Source organism: Castor canadensis, chromosome 18 (genome assembly GCF_047511655.1).
Source record: "Castor canadensis chromosome 18, mCasCan1.hap1v2, whole genome shotgun sequence".
NCBI lineage: Eukaryota > Metazoa > Chordata > Mammalia > Rodentia > Castoridae > Castor > Castor canadensis.
This window is the reverse complement of record NC_133403.1, coordinates 22,065,343-22,081,807: the sequence shown is the minus strand read 5'-3', so window position 1 is coordinate 22,081,807 and position 16,465 is coordinate 22,065,343.

Genomic DNA, 16,465 nt, shown 5'->3' with positions numbered 1-16,465 from the left:
GGTAGGCAGTATTCCTTTAAACAGCAAACTCAAATCAAACTGCAAAACAAGGTTCTAGGCCCTTTTGCTTCTAACCTGAATGATTCTCTCACAGAAGCTACACTGCATGTTGCTTTCAGTTGTATAGGGAAATTTTCAACAAAGGTAATGTTTCTCATTCTTGAAAACACTGAGAGGTAGGCAATATTCCCTTACACAGCAAACTCAGTTCACAGTGCTAACCAAACTGCAAGACCCTCTTCCTTCTATCATGAAACATTTTCTTAGAAGAACTACAGTGTTTCTCCACACACTCAAAGGGACTATTAGGCACAAAGTTGATGTTCCTCACCCATGAAAACGCTGAGAGGTAGGCAGTATTCCTTCAAATAGCAAACTCAGTTCAAACTGCAAAACAAGGTGCTAGCCGCTCTTGCTTCAAACATTGTTGATTCTCTCACACAAGCAACACTGCCTCTTCTATTCAGTTGCATGGGGGATTTTTGAACAAAGGTGATGTTTCTCACTCTTGAAAACACTGAGAGGTAGGCAGTGTTCCCTTATACAGCAAAGTCAGTTCACAATGCAAAGCAAGCTGCTAGACCCTCTTCCTTCTAACATGAAAGATTTTCTTAGAAGAACTATTGTGTTTCTCTACTCACTTGAAATGGGTACTATGTACAAAGCTGTTCCTCAGCCATGAAAACGCTGAGAGGTAGACAGTATTCCTTTAAACAGCAAATTCAAATCAAACTGCAAAACAAGGTTCTAGGCCTTCTGGCTTCTGACATGGATGATTCTCTCACCAAAGCTGCACTGCAACTTCCTTTCAGTTGTATCGGGCCATTTGCAACAAAGGTTATGTTCCTCATTTTTGAAAACACTGAGAGGTAGACAGTATTCCCTTATACAGCAAACTCAGTTCACAGTGCTAAGCAAACTGCTAGACCCTCTTCCTTCTAACATGAAAGATTTTATTAAAACTAGAGTGTTTCTCCATTCCCTCAAAAGGGGCTATTTGGCTGAAAGGTAATGTTCCTCACCCATGACAAAGCTGAGACTTAGGCAGTGTTCCTTTCAAAAGCCAACTCCGTTCACAAGGCTAAACAAGGTTGTAGACCTTCTTGCTTCTAACTTTAATGTGTGTCTTTCTAGAGCTACAGGGCTCCTGCCATTCACTTGAAAGGGGTCATTTTGCAAAAAGTTGATGATCCAGAACCTTGAAAACACTTAGGGATAGGCAGAAGTCTTTTAAAATGTGAACTGAATTCACAATATTAAACAAGTGGCTAGACCCTCTTGCTTCTTAAATTCTTGGTTCTCTCACAAGACCAACAGTGATCCTTTCATGCACTTGTGTTCTCATTCATGGAAACACTGAGAGGTAGGCATTGTTCCCTTTAACAGCAAGCTCCATTCGCAATTGTAAGCAAGCTGCTAGACCCTCTTCCGTCTACTTTAATGGTTTTATTAGAAGAGCTACAGTGTTTCTCCATTCATTTGAAAGGCGGTATTTGGCACAAACTTTATGTTTTTCACCCAGAATAACACTGAGATGTAGGCCGTATTCTTATAACCAGCTAACTGAATTCAAATGCTAAACAAGGTTCTTGGCCCTCTTGCTTGTAACATTTATGGTCTCTTAGAAGAGAAACAGTGCTTCTTCCATTCACTTGCAAATGGCTATTTGAAAAAAGTAATGTTCCGCACAGTGTAAAGCTTGAGAGACAGGCAGTATTCCCTTGGAAAGTTCATTCACTTCTCACTGGTAAACAGCATGCTAGCCCCCCTTGCTTCTAACATTAATGCTGTTCTTAAAACAGAAACAGTGCTGCTTCCTTTCACTTGAATTTGGCACTTTTCCAAAAAAGTGATGGTCCAACCACAGGAAACCACTCTGTGCTAGGAAGTATATCCCTCAATAAAGACTTTCTTTGGGAAGCATTGTTTCACATGCTAATTCAATTCTCACAGGGAAACAATGGGCTAGAACCTCCTGCTGCAAAACTTGACATCTGCATTACAAGAGATAGAATGTTTCTTCCATTCACTTGAAAGGGGCTCTTTTGCCAAAGACTATATTCCTCACACTTTAAAACCCTGAGAGGTAGGCAGTATTCCCTTACATAGCAAACTCAGTTCACAGTGCTAAGCAAACTGCTAGACCCTCTTCCTTCTAACATGGAAGATTTTCTTAGAAGAACTACAGTGTTTCTCCACTCACTTGAAATGGGTATTATGTACAAAGTTGATGTTCTTCACCCATGAAAACGCTGAGAGGTAGGCAGTATTCCTTTAAACAGCAAACTCAAATCAAACTGCAAAACAAGGTTCTAGGCCCTTTTGCTTCTAACATGAATGATTCTCTCACAGAAGCTACACTGCATGTTCCTTTCAGTTGTATAGGGCCATTTTCAACAAAGGTAATTTTTCTCATTCTTGAAAACACTGAGAGGTAGGCAGTATTCCCTTACACAGCAAAATCAGTTCACAGTGCTAACCAAACTGCTAGACCCTCTTCCTTCCATCATGAAACAATTTCTTAGAAGAACTACAGTGTTTCTCCACACACTCAAAGGGACTATTAGGCACAAAGTTGATGTTCCTCACCCATGAAAACGCTGAGAGGTAGGCAGTATTCCTTCAAATAGCAAACTCAGTTCAAACTGCAAAACAAGGTGCTAGCCGCTCTTGCTTCAAACATTGTTGATTCTCTCACACAAGCAACACTGCCTCTTCTATTCAGTTGCATGGGGGATTTTTGAACAAAGGTGATGTTTCTCACTCTTGAAAACACAGAGAGGTAGGCAGTATTCCCTTATACAGCAAACTCATTTCACAGTGCTAAGAAAACTACTAGACCCTCTTCCTTCTAACATGGAAGATTTTTTTCTTAGAAGAACTACAGTGTTAGTCCACTCACTTGAAATGGGTATTATGTACAAAGTAGATGTTCTTCACCCATGAAAACGCTGAGAGGTAGGCAGTATTCCTTTAAACAGCAAACTCAAATCAAACTGCAAAACAAGGTTCTAGGCCCTTTTGCTTCTAAGGTGAATGATTCTCTCACAGAAGCTACACTGCATGTTCCTTTCAGTTGTATAGGGCCATTTTCAACAAAGGTAATGTTTCACATTCTTGAAAACACTGAGAGGTAGGCAGTGTTCCCTTATACAGCAAACTCAGTTCACAGTGCTAAGAAAACTACTAGACCCTCTTCCTTCTAACATGGAAGATTTTCTTAGAAGAACTACAGTGTTTCTCCACTCACTTGAAATGGGTATTATGTACAAAGTTGATGTTCTTCACCCATGAAAACGCTGAGAGGTAGGCAGTATTCCTTTAAACAGCAAACTCAAATCAAACTGCAAAACATGGTTCTAGGCCCTTTTGCTTCCAACCTGAATGATTCTCTCACAGAAGCTACACTGCATGTTCCTTTCAGTTGTATAGGGCCATTTTCAACAAAGGTAATGTTTCTCATTCTTGAAAACATTGAGAGGTAGGCAGGGTTCCCTTATACAGCAAACTCAGTTCACAGTGCTAAGCAAACTGCTAGGCCCTCTTCCTTCTAACATGATAGATTTTATTAAAACTATACTGTTTCTCCAGTCATTCGAAAGGGGCTATTTGGCAGAAAGTTGATGTTCCTCAACCATAAAAAGCTGAGACCTATGCAGTGTTCCTTTCAAAAGCCAACTCAGTGCACAATGCTAAAAAAGGTGATAGAGCTTCTTCCTTCTAACTTTAATGTGTCTCTTTCAATAGCTACAGTGATTCTGCCGTTCACTTGAAAGGGGTCATTTTGCAAAAAGTTGATGATCTAAAACCGTGATAACACTAAGGGATATGCAGAAGTCTTTTAGAATGTTAAGTGAATTCACAATAGTAAACAATTGGCTAGACCCTCTTGCTTCTAAAGCTAATGGTTCTCTAACAAGACCAAAAGTGCTCCTTTCATTCACTTGTGTTCTTACTCATGGAAAAACTGAGAGTTAGGCAGTGTTCTATCCAACAGCAAGTTCAGTTCACAGTGATAAGAAAACTGCTAGACCCTCTTCCTTCTATCATGAAAGATTTTCTTAGAACAACTACAGTGTTTCTCCACACACTCGAAAGGCACTATTAGGCACAAAGTTGCTGTTCCTCACCCATGAAAACCCTGAGAGCTAGGCAGTATTCCTTCAAAGAGCAAACTCAATTCAAACTGCAAAACAAGGTGCTAGCCGCTCTTGCTTCAAACATTATTGATTCTCTCACACAAGCTACACTGCATCTTCTATTCAGTTTTGTGGGGGATTTTGAACAAAGGTGATGTTTCTCACTCTTGAAATCACTGCGAGGTAGGCAATATTCCCTTATACAGCAAACTCAGTTCACAGTGCTAAGCAAACTGCTAGACCCTCTTCCTTCTAACATGGAAGATTTTCTTAGAAGAACTACAGTGTTTCTCCACTCACTTGAAATGGGTATTATGTACAAAGTTGATGTTCTTCACCCATGAAAACGCTGAGAGATAGGCAGTATTCCTTTAAACAGTAAACTCAAATCAAACTGCAAAACAAGGTTCTAGGCCCTTTTGCTTCTAACGTGAATGATCCTCTCACAGAAGCTACACTGCCTGTTCCTTTCAGTTGTATAGGGCCATTTTCAACAAAGGTAATGTTTCTCATTCTTGAAAACACTGAGAGGTAGGCCGTATTCCCTTACACAGCAAACTCAGTTTACAGTGCTAACCAAACTGCTAGACCCTCTTCCTTCTAACATGAAACAATTTCTTAGAAGAACTACAGTGTTTCTCCACACACTCAAAGGGACTATTAGGCACAAAGTTGAAGTTCCTCACCCATGAAAACGCTGAGAGGTAGGCAGTATTCCTTCAAACAGCAAACTCAATTCAAACTGCAAAACAAGGTGGTAGCCGCTCTTGCTTCAAACATTATTGATTCTCTCACACAAGCAACACTGCATCTTCTATTCAGTTGTTAGGGGGATTTTTGAACAAAGGTGATGTTTCTCACTTTTGAAAACACTGAGAGGTAGGCAGTATTCCCTTATACAGCAAACTCAGTTCACAGTGCTAAGAAAACTACTAGACCCTCTTCCTTCTAACATGGAAGATTTTCTTAGAAGAACTACAGTGTTAGTCCACTCACTTGAAATGGGTATTATGTACAAAGGAGATGTTCTTCACCCATGAAAACGCTGAGAGGTAGGCAGTATTCCTTTAAACAGCAAACTCAAATCAAACTGCAAAACAAGGTTCTAGGCCCTTTTGCTTCTAAGGTGAATGATTCTCTCACAGAAGCTACACTGCATGTTCCTTTCAGTTGTATAGGGCCATTTTCAACAAAGGTAATGTTTCTCATTCTTGAAAACACTGAGAGGTAGGCAGTATTCCCTTATACAGCAAACTCAGTTCACAGTGCTAAGAAAACTTCTAGACCCTCCTCCTTCTAACATGGAAGATTTTCTTAGAAGAACTACAGTGTTTCTCCACTCACTTGAAATGGGTATTATGTTCAAAGTTGATGTTCTTCACCCATGAAAACGCTGAGAGGTAGGCAGTATTCCTTTAAACAGCAAACTCAAATCAAACTGCAAAACATGGTTCTAGGCCCTTTTGCTTCTAACCTGAATGATTCTCTCACAGAAGCTACACTGCATGTTCCTTTCAGTTGTATAGGGCCATTTTCAACAAAAGTAATGTTTCTCATTCTTGAAAACATTGAGATGTAGGCAGGGTTACCTTATACAGAAACTCAGTTCACAGTGCTAAGCAAACTGCTAGGCCCTCTTCCTTCTAACATGATAGATTTTATTAAAACTATACTGTTTCTCCAGTCACTCGAAAGGGGCTATTTGGCTGAAAGTTGATGTTCCTCAACCATAAAAAGCTGAGACCTATGCAGTGTTCCTTTCAAAAGCCAACTCAGTGCACAATGCTAAACAAGGTGATAGAGCTTCTTCCTTCTAACTTTAATGTGTCTCTTTCAATAGCTACAGTGATTCTGCCGTTCACTTGAAAGGGGTCATTTTGCAAAAAGTTGATGATCTAGAACCGTGATAACACTAAGGGATATGCAGAAGTCTTTTAGAATGTTAAGTGAATTCACAATAGTAAACAATTGGCTAGACCCTCTTGCTTCTAAAGCTAATGGTTCTCTAACAAGACCAAAAGTGCTCCTTTCATTCACTTGTGTTCTTACTCATGGAAAAACTGAGAGTTAGGCAGTGTTCTCCCCAACAGCAAGTTCAGTTCACAGTGATAAGAAAACTGCTAGACCCTCTTCCTTCTATCATGAAAGATTTTCTTAGAACAACTACAGTGTTTCTCCACACACTCAAAGGGACTATTAGGCACAAAGTTGAAGTTCCTCACCCATGAAAACGCTGAGAGGTAGGCAGTATTCCTTCAAACAGCAAACTCAATTCAAACTGCAAAACAAGGTGGTAGCCGCTCTTGCTTCAAACATTATTGATTCTCTCACACAAGCAACACTGCATCTTCTATTCAGTTGTTAGGGGGATTTTTGAACAAAGGTGATGTTTCTCACTTTTGAAAACACTGAGAGGTAGGCAGTATTCCCTTATACAGCAAACTCAGTTCACAGTGCTAAGAAAACTACTAGACCCTCTTCCTTCTAACATGGAAGATTTTCTTAGAAGAACTACAGTGTTAGTCCACTCACTTGAAATGGGTATTATGTACAAAGGAGATGTTCTTCACCCATGAAAACGCTGAGAGGTAGGCAGTATTCCTTTAAACAGCAAACTCAAATCAAACTGCAAAACAAGGTTCTAGGCCCTTTTGCTTCTAAGGTGAATGATTCTCTCACAGAAGCTACACTGCATGTTCCTTTCAGTTGTATAGGGCCATTTTCAACAAAGGTAATGTTTCTCATTCTTGAAAACACTGAGAGGTAGGCAGTATTCTCTTATACAGCAAACTCAGTTCACAGTGCTAAGAAAACTACTAGACCCTCTTCCTTCTAACATGGAAGATTTTCTTAGAAGAACTACAGTGTTTCTCCACTCACTTGAAATGGGTATTATGTACAAAGTTGATGTTCTTCACCCATGAAAACGCTGAGAGGTAGGCAGTATTCCTTTAAACAGCAAACTCAAATCAAACTGCAAAACATGGTTCTAGGCCCTTTTGCTTCTAACCTGAATGATTCTCTCACAGAAGCTACACTGCATGTTCCTTTCAGTTGTATAGGGCCATTTTCAACAAAGGTAATGTTTCTCATTCTTGAAAACATTGAGATGTAGGCAGGGTTCCCTTATACAGCAAACTCAGTTCACAGTGCTAAGCAAACTGCTAGGCCCTCTTCCTTCTAACATGATAGATTTTATTAAAACTATACTGTTTCTCCAGTCACTCGAAAGGGGCTATTTGGCTGAAAGTTGATGTTCCTCAACCCTAAGAAGCTGAGACCTATGCAGTGTTCCTTTTAAAAGCCAACTCAGTGCACAATGCTAAACAAGGTGATAGAGCTTCTTCCTTCTAACTTTAATGTGTCTCTTTCAATAGCTACAGTGATTCTGCCGTTCACTTGAAAGGGGTCATTTTGCAAAAAGTTGATGATCTAGAACCGTGATAACACTAAGGGATATGCAGAAGTCTTTTAGAATGTTAAGTGAATTCACAATAGTAAACAATTGGCTAGACCCTCTTGCTTCTAAAACTAATGGTTCTCTAACAAGACCAAAAGTGCTCCTTTCATTCACTTGTGTTCTTACTCATGGAAAAACTGAGAGTTAGGCAGTGTTCTCCTCAACAGCAAGCTCAGTTCACAGTGGTAAGAAAACTGCTAGACCCTCTTCCTTCTATCATGAAAGATTTTCTTAGAACAACTACAGTGTTTCTCCACACACTCGAAAGGCACTATTAGGCACAAAGTTGCTGTTCCTCACCCATGAAAACCCTGAGAGCTAGGCAGCATTCCTTCAAACAGCAAACTCAATTCAAACTGCAAAACAAGGTGCTAGCCGCTCTTGCTTCAAACATTATTGATTCTCTCACACAAGCTACACTGCATCTTCTATTCAGTTTTGTGGGGGATTTTGAACAAAGGTGATGTTTCTCACTCTTGAAATCACTGCAAGGTAGGCAATATTCCCTTATACAGCAAACTCAGTTCACAGTGCTAAGCAAACTGCTAGACCCTCTTCCTTCTAACATGGAAGATTTTCTTAGAAGAACTACAGTGTTTCTCCACTCACTTGAAATGGGTATTATGTACAAAGTTGATGTTCTTCAACCATGAAAACGCTGAGAGATAGGCAGTATTCCTTTAAACAGTAAACTCAAATCAAACTGCAAAACAAGGTTCTAGGCCCTTTTGCTTCTAACGTGAATGATTCTCTCACAGAAGCTACACTGCCTGTTCCTTTCAGTTGTATAGGGCCATTTTCAACAAAGGTAATGTTTCTCATTCTTGAAAACACTGAGAGGTAGGCCGTATTCCCTTACACAGCAAACTCAGTTTACAGTGCTAACCAAACTGCTAGACCCTCTTCCTTCTAACATGAAACAATTTCTTAGAAGAACTACAGTGTTTCTCCACACACTCAAAGGGATTATTAGGCACAAAGTTGAAGTACTTCACCCATGAAAACGCTGAGAGGTAGGCAGTATTCCTTCAAACAGCAAACTCAATTCAAATTGCAAAACAAGGTGGTAGCCGCTCTTGCTTCAAACATTATTGATTCTCTCACACAAGCAACACTGCATCTTCTATTCAGTTGTTAGGGGGATTTTTGAACAAAGGTGATGTTTCTCACTTTTGAAAACACTGAGAGGTAGGCAGTATTCCCTTATACAGCAAACTCAGTTCACAGTGCTAAGAAAACTACTAGACCCTCTTCCTTCTAACATGGAAGATTTTCTTAGAAGAACTACAGTGTTAGTCCACTCACTTGAAATGGGTATTATGTACAAAGTAGATGTTCTTCACCCATGAAAACGCTGAGAGGTAGGCAGTATTCCTTTAAACAGCAAACTCAAATCAAACTGCAAAACAAGGTTCTAGGCCCTTTTGCTTCTAACGTGAATGATTCTCTCACAGAAGCTACACTGCATGTTCCTTTCAGTTGTATAGGGACATTTTCAACAAAGGTAATGTTTCTCATTCTTGAAAACACTGAGAGGTAGGCAGTATTCTCTTATACAGCAAACTCAGTTCACAGTGCTAAGAAAACTACTAGACCCTCTTCCTTCTAACATGGAAGATTTTCTTAGAAGAACTACAGTGTTTCTCCACTCACTTGAAATGGGTATTATGTTCAAAGTTGACGTTCTTCACCCATGAAAACGCTGAGAGGTAGGCAGTATTCCTTTAAACAGCAAACTCAAATCAAACTGCAAAACATGGTTCTAGGCCCTTTTGCTTCTAACCTGAATGATTCTCTCACAGAAGCTACACTGCATGTTCCTTTCAGTTGTATAGGGCCATTTTCAACAAAGGTTATGTTTCTCATTCTTGAAAACATTGAGATGTAGGCAGGGTTCCCTTATACAGCAAACTCAGTTCACAGTTCTAAGCAAACTGCTAGGCCCTCTTCCTTCTAACATGATAGATTTTATTAAAACTATACTGTTTCTCCAGTCACTCGAAAGGGGCTATTTGGCTGAAAGTTGATGTTCCTCAACCATAAAAAGCTGAGACCTATGCAGTGTTCCTTTCAAAAGCCAACTCAGTGCACAATGCTAAACAAGGTGATAGAGCTTCTTCCTTCTAACTTTAATGTGTCTCTTTCAATAGCTACAGTGATTCTGCCGTTCACTTGAAAGGGGTCATTTTGCAAAAAGTTGATGATCTAGAACCGTGATAACACTAAGGGATATGCAGAAGTCTTTTAGAATGTTAAGTGAATTCACAATAGTAAACAATTGGCTAGACCCTCTTGCTTCTAAAACTAATGGTTCTCTAACAAGACCAAAAGTGCTCCTTTCATTCACTTGTGTTCTTACTCATGGAAAAACTGAGAGTTAGGCAGTGTTCTCCTCAACAGCAAGCTCAGTTCACAGTGGTAAGAAAACTGCTAGACCCTCTTCCTTCTATCATGAAAGATTTTCTTAGAAGAACTACAGTGTTTCTCCACTCACTTGAAATGGGTATTATGTACAAAGTAGATGTTCTTCACCCATGAAAACGCTGAGAGGTAGGCAGTATTCCTTTAAAGAGCAAACTCAATTCAAACTGCAAAACAAGGTGCTAGCCGCTCTTGCTTCAAACATTATTGATTCTGTGACACAAGCTACACGGCATCTTCTATTCAGTTTTGAGGGGGATTTTGAACAAAGGTGATGTTTCTCACTCTTGAAATCACTGCGAGGTAGGCAATATTCCCTTATACAGCAAACTCAGTTCACAGTGCTAAGCAAACTGCTAGACCCTCTTCCTTCTAACATGGAAGATTTTCTTAGAAGAACTACAGGGTTAGTCCACTCACTTGAAATGGGTATTATGTACAAAGTAGATGTTCTTCACCCATGAAAACGCTGAGAGGTAGGCAGTATTCCTTTAAACAGTATACTCAAATCAAACTGCAAAACAAGGTTCTAGGCCCTTTTGCTTCTAACGTGAATGATTCTCTCACAGAAGCTACACTGCATGTTCCTTTCAGTTGTATAGGGCCATTTTCAACAAAGGTAATGTTTCTCATTCTTGAAAACACTGAGAGGTAGGCTATATTCCCTTACACAGCAAACTCAGTTTACAGTGCTAACCAAACTGCTAGACCCTCTTCCTTCTAACATGAAACAATTTCTTAGAAGAACTACAGTGTTTCTCCACACACTCAAAGGGACTATTAGGCACAAAGTTGAAGTTCCTCACCCATGAAAACGCTGAGAGGTAGGCAGTATTCCTTCAAACAGCAAACTCAATTCAAACTGCAAAACAAGGTGGTAGCCGCTCTTGCTTCAAACATTATTGATTCTCTCACACAAGCAACACTGCATCTTCTATTCAGTTGTAAGGGGGATTTTTGAACAAAGGTGATGTTTCTCACTCTTGAAAACACTGAGAGGTAGGCAGCATTCCCTTATACAGCAAACTCAGTTCACAATGCAAAGCAAGATGCTAGACCCACTTCCTTCTAATATGAAAGATTTTCTTAGAAGAACTATAGTGTTTCTCTACTAACTTGAAATGGGTATTAGGTACAAAGTTGTTCCTCAGCCATGAAAACACTGAGAGGTAGGCAGTATTCCTTTAAACAGGAAACTCAAATCAAACTGCAAAACAAGCTTCTAGGCCCTCTTGCTTTTGACATGAATGATTCTCTCACAGAAGCTACACTGCCTGTTCCTTTCAGTTGTATAGGGCCATTTTCAACAAAGGTAATGTTTCTCATTCTTGAAAACACTGAGAGGTAGGCCGTATTCCCTTACACAGCAAACTCAGTTTACAGTGCTAACCAAACTGCTAGACCCTCTTCCTTCTAACATGAAACAATTTCTTAGAAGAACTACAGTGTTTCTCCACACACTCAAAGGGACTATTAGGCACAAAGTTGAAGTTCCTCACCCATGAAAACACTGAGAGGTAGGCAGTATTCCCTTATACAGCAAACTCAGTTCACAGTGCTAAGAAAACTACTAGACCCTCTTCCTTCTAACATGGAAGATTTTCTTAGAAGAACTACAGTGTTTCTCCACTCACTTGAAATGGGTATTATGTTCAAAGTTGATGTTCTTCACCCATGAAAACGCTGAGAGGTAGGCAGTATTCCTTTAAACAGCAAACTCAAATCAAACTGCAAAACAAGGTTCTAGGCCCTTTTGCTTCTAACGTGAATGATTCTCTCACAGAAGCTACACTGCATGTTCCTTTCAGTTGTATAGGGCCATTTTCAACAAAGGTAATGTTTCTCATTCTTGAAAACACTGAGAGGTAGGCAGTATTCCCTTATACAGCAAACTCAGTTCACAGTGCTAAGAAAACTACTAGACCCTCTTCCTTCTAACATGGAAGATTTTCTTAGAAGAACTACAGTGTTTCTCCACTCACTTGAAATGGGTATTATGTTCAAAGTTGATGTTCTTCACCCATGAAAACGCTGAGAGGTAGGCAGTATTCCTTTAAACAGCAAACTCAAATCAAACTGCAAAACATGGTTCTAGGCCCTTTTGCTTCTAACCTGAATGATTCTCTCACAGAAGCTACACTGCATGTTCCTTTCAGTTGTATAGGGCCATTTTCAACAAAGGTAATGTTTCTCATTCTTGAAAACATTGAGATGTAGGCAGGGTTCCCTTATACAGCATACTCAGTTCACAGTTCTAAGCAAACTGCTAGGCCCTCTTCCTTCTAACATGATAGATTTTATTAAAACTATACTGTTTCTCCAGTCACTCGAAAGGGGCTATTTGGCTGAAAGTTGATGTTCCTCAACCATAAAAAGCTGAGACCTATGCAGTGTTCCTTTCAAAAGCCAACTCAGTGCACAATGCTAAACAATGTGATAGAGCTTCTTCCTTCTAACTTTAATGTGTCTCTTTCAATAGCTACAGTGATTCTACCGTTCACTTGAAAGGGGTCATTTTGCAAAAAGTTGATGATCTAGAACCGTGATAACACTAAGGGATATGCAGAAGTCTTTTAGAATGTTAAGTGAATTCACAATAGTAAACAATTGGCTAGACCCTCTTGCTTCTAAAACTAATGGTTCTCTAACAAGACCAAAAGTGCTCCTTTCATTCACTTGTGTTCTTACTCATGGAAAAACTGAGAGTTAGGCAGTGTTCTCCTCAACAGCAAGCTCAGTTCACAGTGGTAAGAAAACTGCTAGACCCTCTTCCTTCTATCATGAAAGATTTTCTTAGAACAACTACAGTGTTTCTCCACACACTCGAAAGGCACTATTAGGCACAAAGTTGCTGTTCCTCACCCATGAAAACCCTGAGAGCTAGGCAGCATTCCTTCAAACAGCAAACTCAATTCAAACTGCAAAACAAGGTGCTAGCCGCTCTTGCTTCAAACATTATTGATTCTCTCACACAAGCTACACTGCATCTTCTATTCAGTTTTGTGGGGGATTTTGAACAAAGGTGATGTTTCTCACTCTTGAAATCACTGCGAGGTAGGCAATATTCCCTTATACAGCAAACTCAGTTCACAGTGCTAAGCAAACTGCTAGACCCTCTTCCTTCTAACATGGAAGATTTTCTTAGAAGAACTACAGTGTTTCTCCACTCACTTGAAATGGGTATTATGTACAAAGTAGATGTTCTTCACCCATGAAAACGCTGAGAGGTAGGCAGTATTCCTTTAAACAGCAAACTCAAATCAAACTGCAAAACAAGGTTCTAGGCCCTTTTGCTTCTAACGTGAATGATTCTCTCACAGAAGCTACACTGCATGTTCCTTTCAGTTGTATAGGGCCATTTTCAACAAAGGTAATGTTTCTCATTCTTGAAAACACTGAGAGGTAGGCAGTATTCCCTTATACAGCAAACTCAGTTCACAGTGCTAAGAAAACTACTAGACCCTCTTCCTTCTAACATGGAAGATTTTCTTAGAAGAACTACAGTGTTTCTCCACTCACTTGAAATGGGTATTATGTTCAAAGTTGATGTTCTTCACCCATGAAAACGCTGAGAGGTAGGCAGTATTCCTTTAAACAGCAAACTCAAATCAAACTGCAAAACATGGTTCTAGGCCCTTTTGCTTCTAACCTGAATGATTCTCTCACAGAAGCTACACTGCATGTTCCTTTCAGTTGTATAGGGCCATTTTCAACAAAGGTAATGTTTCTCATTCTTGAAAACATTGAGATGTAGGCAGGGTTCCCTTATACAGCAAACTCAGTTCACAGTTCTAAGCAAACTGCTAGGCCCTCTTCCTTCTAACATGATAGATTTTATTAAAACTATACTGTTTCTCCAGTCACTCGAAAGGGGCTATTTGGCTGAAAGTTGATGTTCCTCAACCATAAAAAGCTGAGACCTATGCAGTGTTCCTTTCAAAAGCCAACTCAGTGCACAATGCTAAACAATGTGATAGAGCTTCTTCCTTCTAACTTTAATGTGTCTCTTTCAATAGCTACAGTGATTCTACCGTTCACTTGAAAGGGGTCATTTTGCAAAAAGTTGATGATCTAGAACCGTGATAACACTAAGGGATATGCAGAAGTCTTTTAGAATGTTAAGTGAATTCACAATAGTAAACAATTGGCTAGACCCTCTTGCTTCTAAAACTAATGGTTCTCTAACAAGACCAAAAGTGCTCCTTTCATTCACTTGTGTTCTTACTCATGGAAAAACTGAGAGTTAGGCAGTGTTCTCCTCAACAGCAAGCTCAGTTCACAGTGGTAAGAAAACTGCTAGACCCTCTTCCTTCTATCATGAAAGATTTTCTTAGAACAACTACAGTGTTTCTCCACACACTCGAAAGGCACTATTAGGCACAAAGTTGCTGTTCCTCACCCATGAAAACCCTGAGAGCTAGGCAGCATTCCTTCAAACAGCAAACTCAATTCAAACTGCAAAACAAGGTGCTAGCCGCTCTTGCTTCAAACATTATTGATTCTCTCACACAAGCTACACTGCATCTTCTATTCAGTTTTGTGGGGGATTTTGAACAAAGGTGATGTTTCTCACTCTTGAAATCACTGCGAGGTAGGCAATATTCCCTTATACAGCAAACTCAGTTCACAGTGCTAAGCAAACTGCTAGACCCTCTTCCTTCTAACATGGAAGATTTTCTTAGAAGAACTACAGTGTTTCTCCACTCACTTGAAATGGGTATTATGTACAAAGTAGATGTTCTTCACCCATGAAAACGCTGAGAGGTAGGCAGTATTCCTTTAAACAGTATACTCAAATCAAACTGCAAAACAAGGTTCTAGGCCCTTTTGCTTCTAACGTGAATGATTCTCTCACAGAAGCTACACTGCATGTTCCTTTCAGTTGTATAGGGCCATTTTCAACAAAGGTAATGTTTCTCATTCTTGAAAACACTGAGAGGTAGGCCATATTCCCTTACACAGCAAACTCAGTTTACAGTGCTAACCAAACTGCTAGACCCTCTTCCTTCTAACATGAAACAATTTCTTAGAAGAACTACAGTGTTTCTCCACACACTCAAAGGGACTATTAGGCACCAAGTTGAAGTTCCTCACCCATGAAAACGCTGAGAGGTAGGCAGTATTCCTTCAAACAGCAAACTCAATTCAAACTGCAAAACAAGGTGGTAGCCGCTCTTGCTTCAAACATTATTGATTCTCTCACACAAGCAACACTGCATCTTCTATTCAGTTGTAAGGGGGATTTTTGAACAAAGGTGATGTTTCTCACTCTTGAAAACACTGAGAGGTAGGCAGCATTCCCTTATACAGCAAACTCAGTTCACAATGCAAAGCAAGATGCTAGACCCACTTCCTTCTAATATGAAAGATTTTCTTAGAAGAACTATAGTGTTTCTCTACTAACTTGAAATGGGTATTAGGTACAAAGTTGTTCCTCAGCCATGAAAACACTGAGAGGTAGGCAGTATTCCTTTAAACAGGAAACTCAAATCAAACTGCAAAACAAGCTTCTAGGCCCTCTTGCTTTTGACATAAATGATTCTCTCACAGAAGCTACACTACATCTTCCTTTCATTTGTATAGGGCCATTTTCAACAAAGGTGATGTTTCTCACTTTTGAAAACACTGAGAGGTAGGCAGGGTTCCCTTATACAGCAAACTCAGTTCACAGTGCTAAGAAAACTACTAGACCCTCTTCCTTCTAACATGAAAGATTTTCTTAGAAGAACTACAGTGTTTCTCCACTCACTTGAAATGGGTATTATGTACAAAGTTGATGTTCTTCACCCATGAAAACGCTGAGAGGTAGGCAGTATTCCTTTAAACAGCAAACTCAAATCAAACTGCAAAACATGGTTCTAGGCCCTTTTGCTTCCAACCTGAATGATTCTCTCACAGAAGCTACACTGCATGTTCCTTTCAGTTGTATAGGGCCATTTTCAACAAAGGTAATGTTTGTCATTCTTGAAAACATTGAGAGGTAGGCAGGGTTCCCTTATACAGCAAACTCAGTTCACAGTGCTAAGCAAACTGCTAGGCCATCTTTCTTCTAACATGATAGATTTTATTAAAACTATACTGTTTCTCCAGTCACTCGAAAGGGGCTATTTGGCTGAAAGTTGATGTTCCTCAACCATAAAAAGCTGAGACCTATGCAGTGTTCCTTTCAAAAACCAACTCAGTGCACAATGCTAAACAAGGTGATAGAGCTTCTTCCTTCTAACTTTAATGTGTCTCTTTCAATAGCTACAGTGATTCTTCGGTTCACTTGAAAGGGGTCATTTTGAAAAAGTTGATGATCTAGAACCGTGATAACACTAAGGGATATGCAGAAGTCTTTTAGAATGTTAAGTGAATTCACAATAGTAAACAATTGGCTAGACCCTCTTGCTTCTAAAACTAATGGTTCTCTAACAAGACCAAAAGTGCTCCTTTCATTCACTTG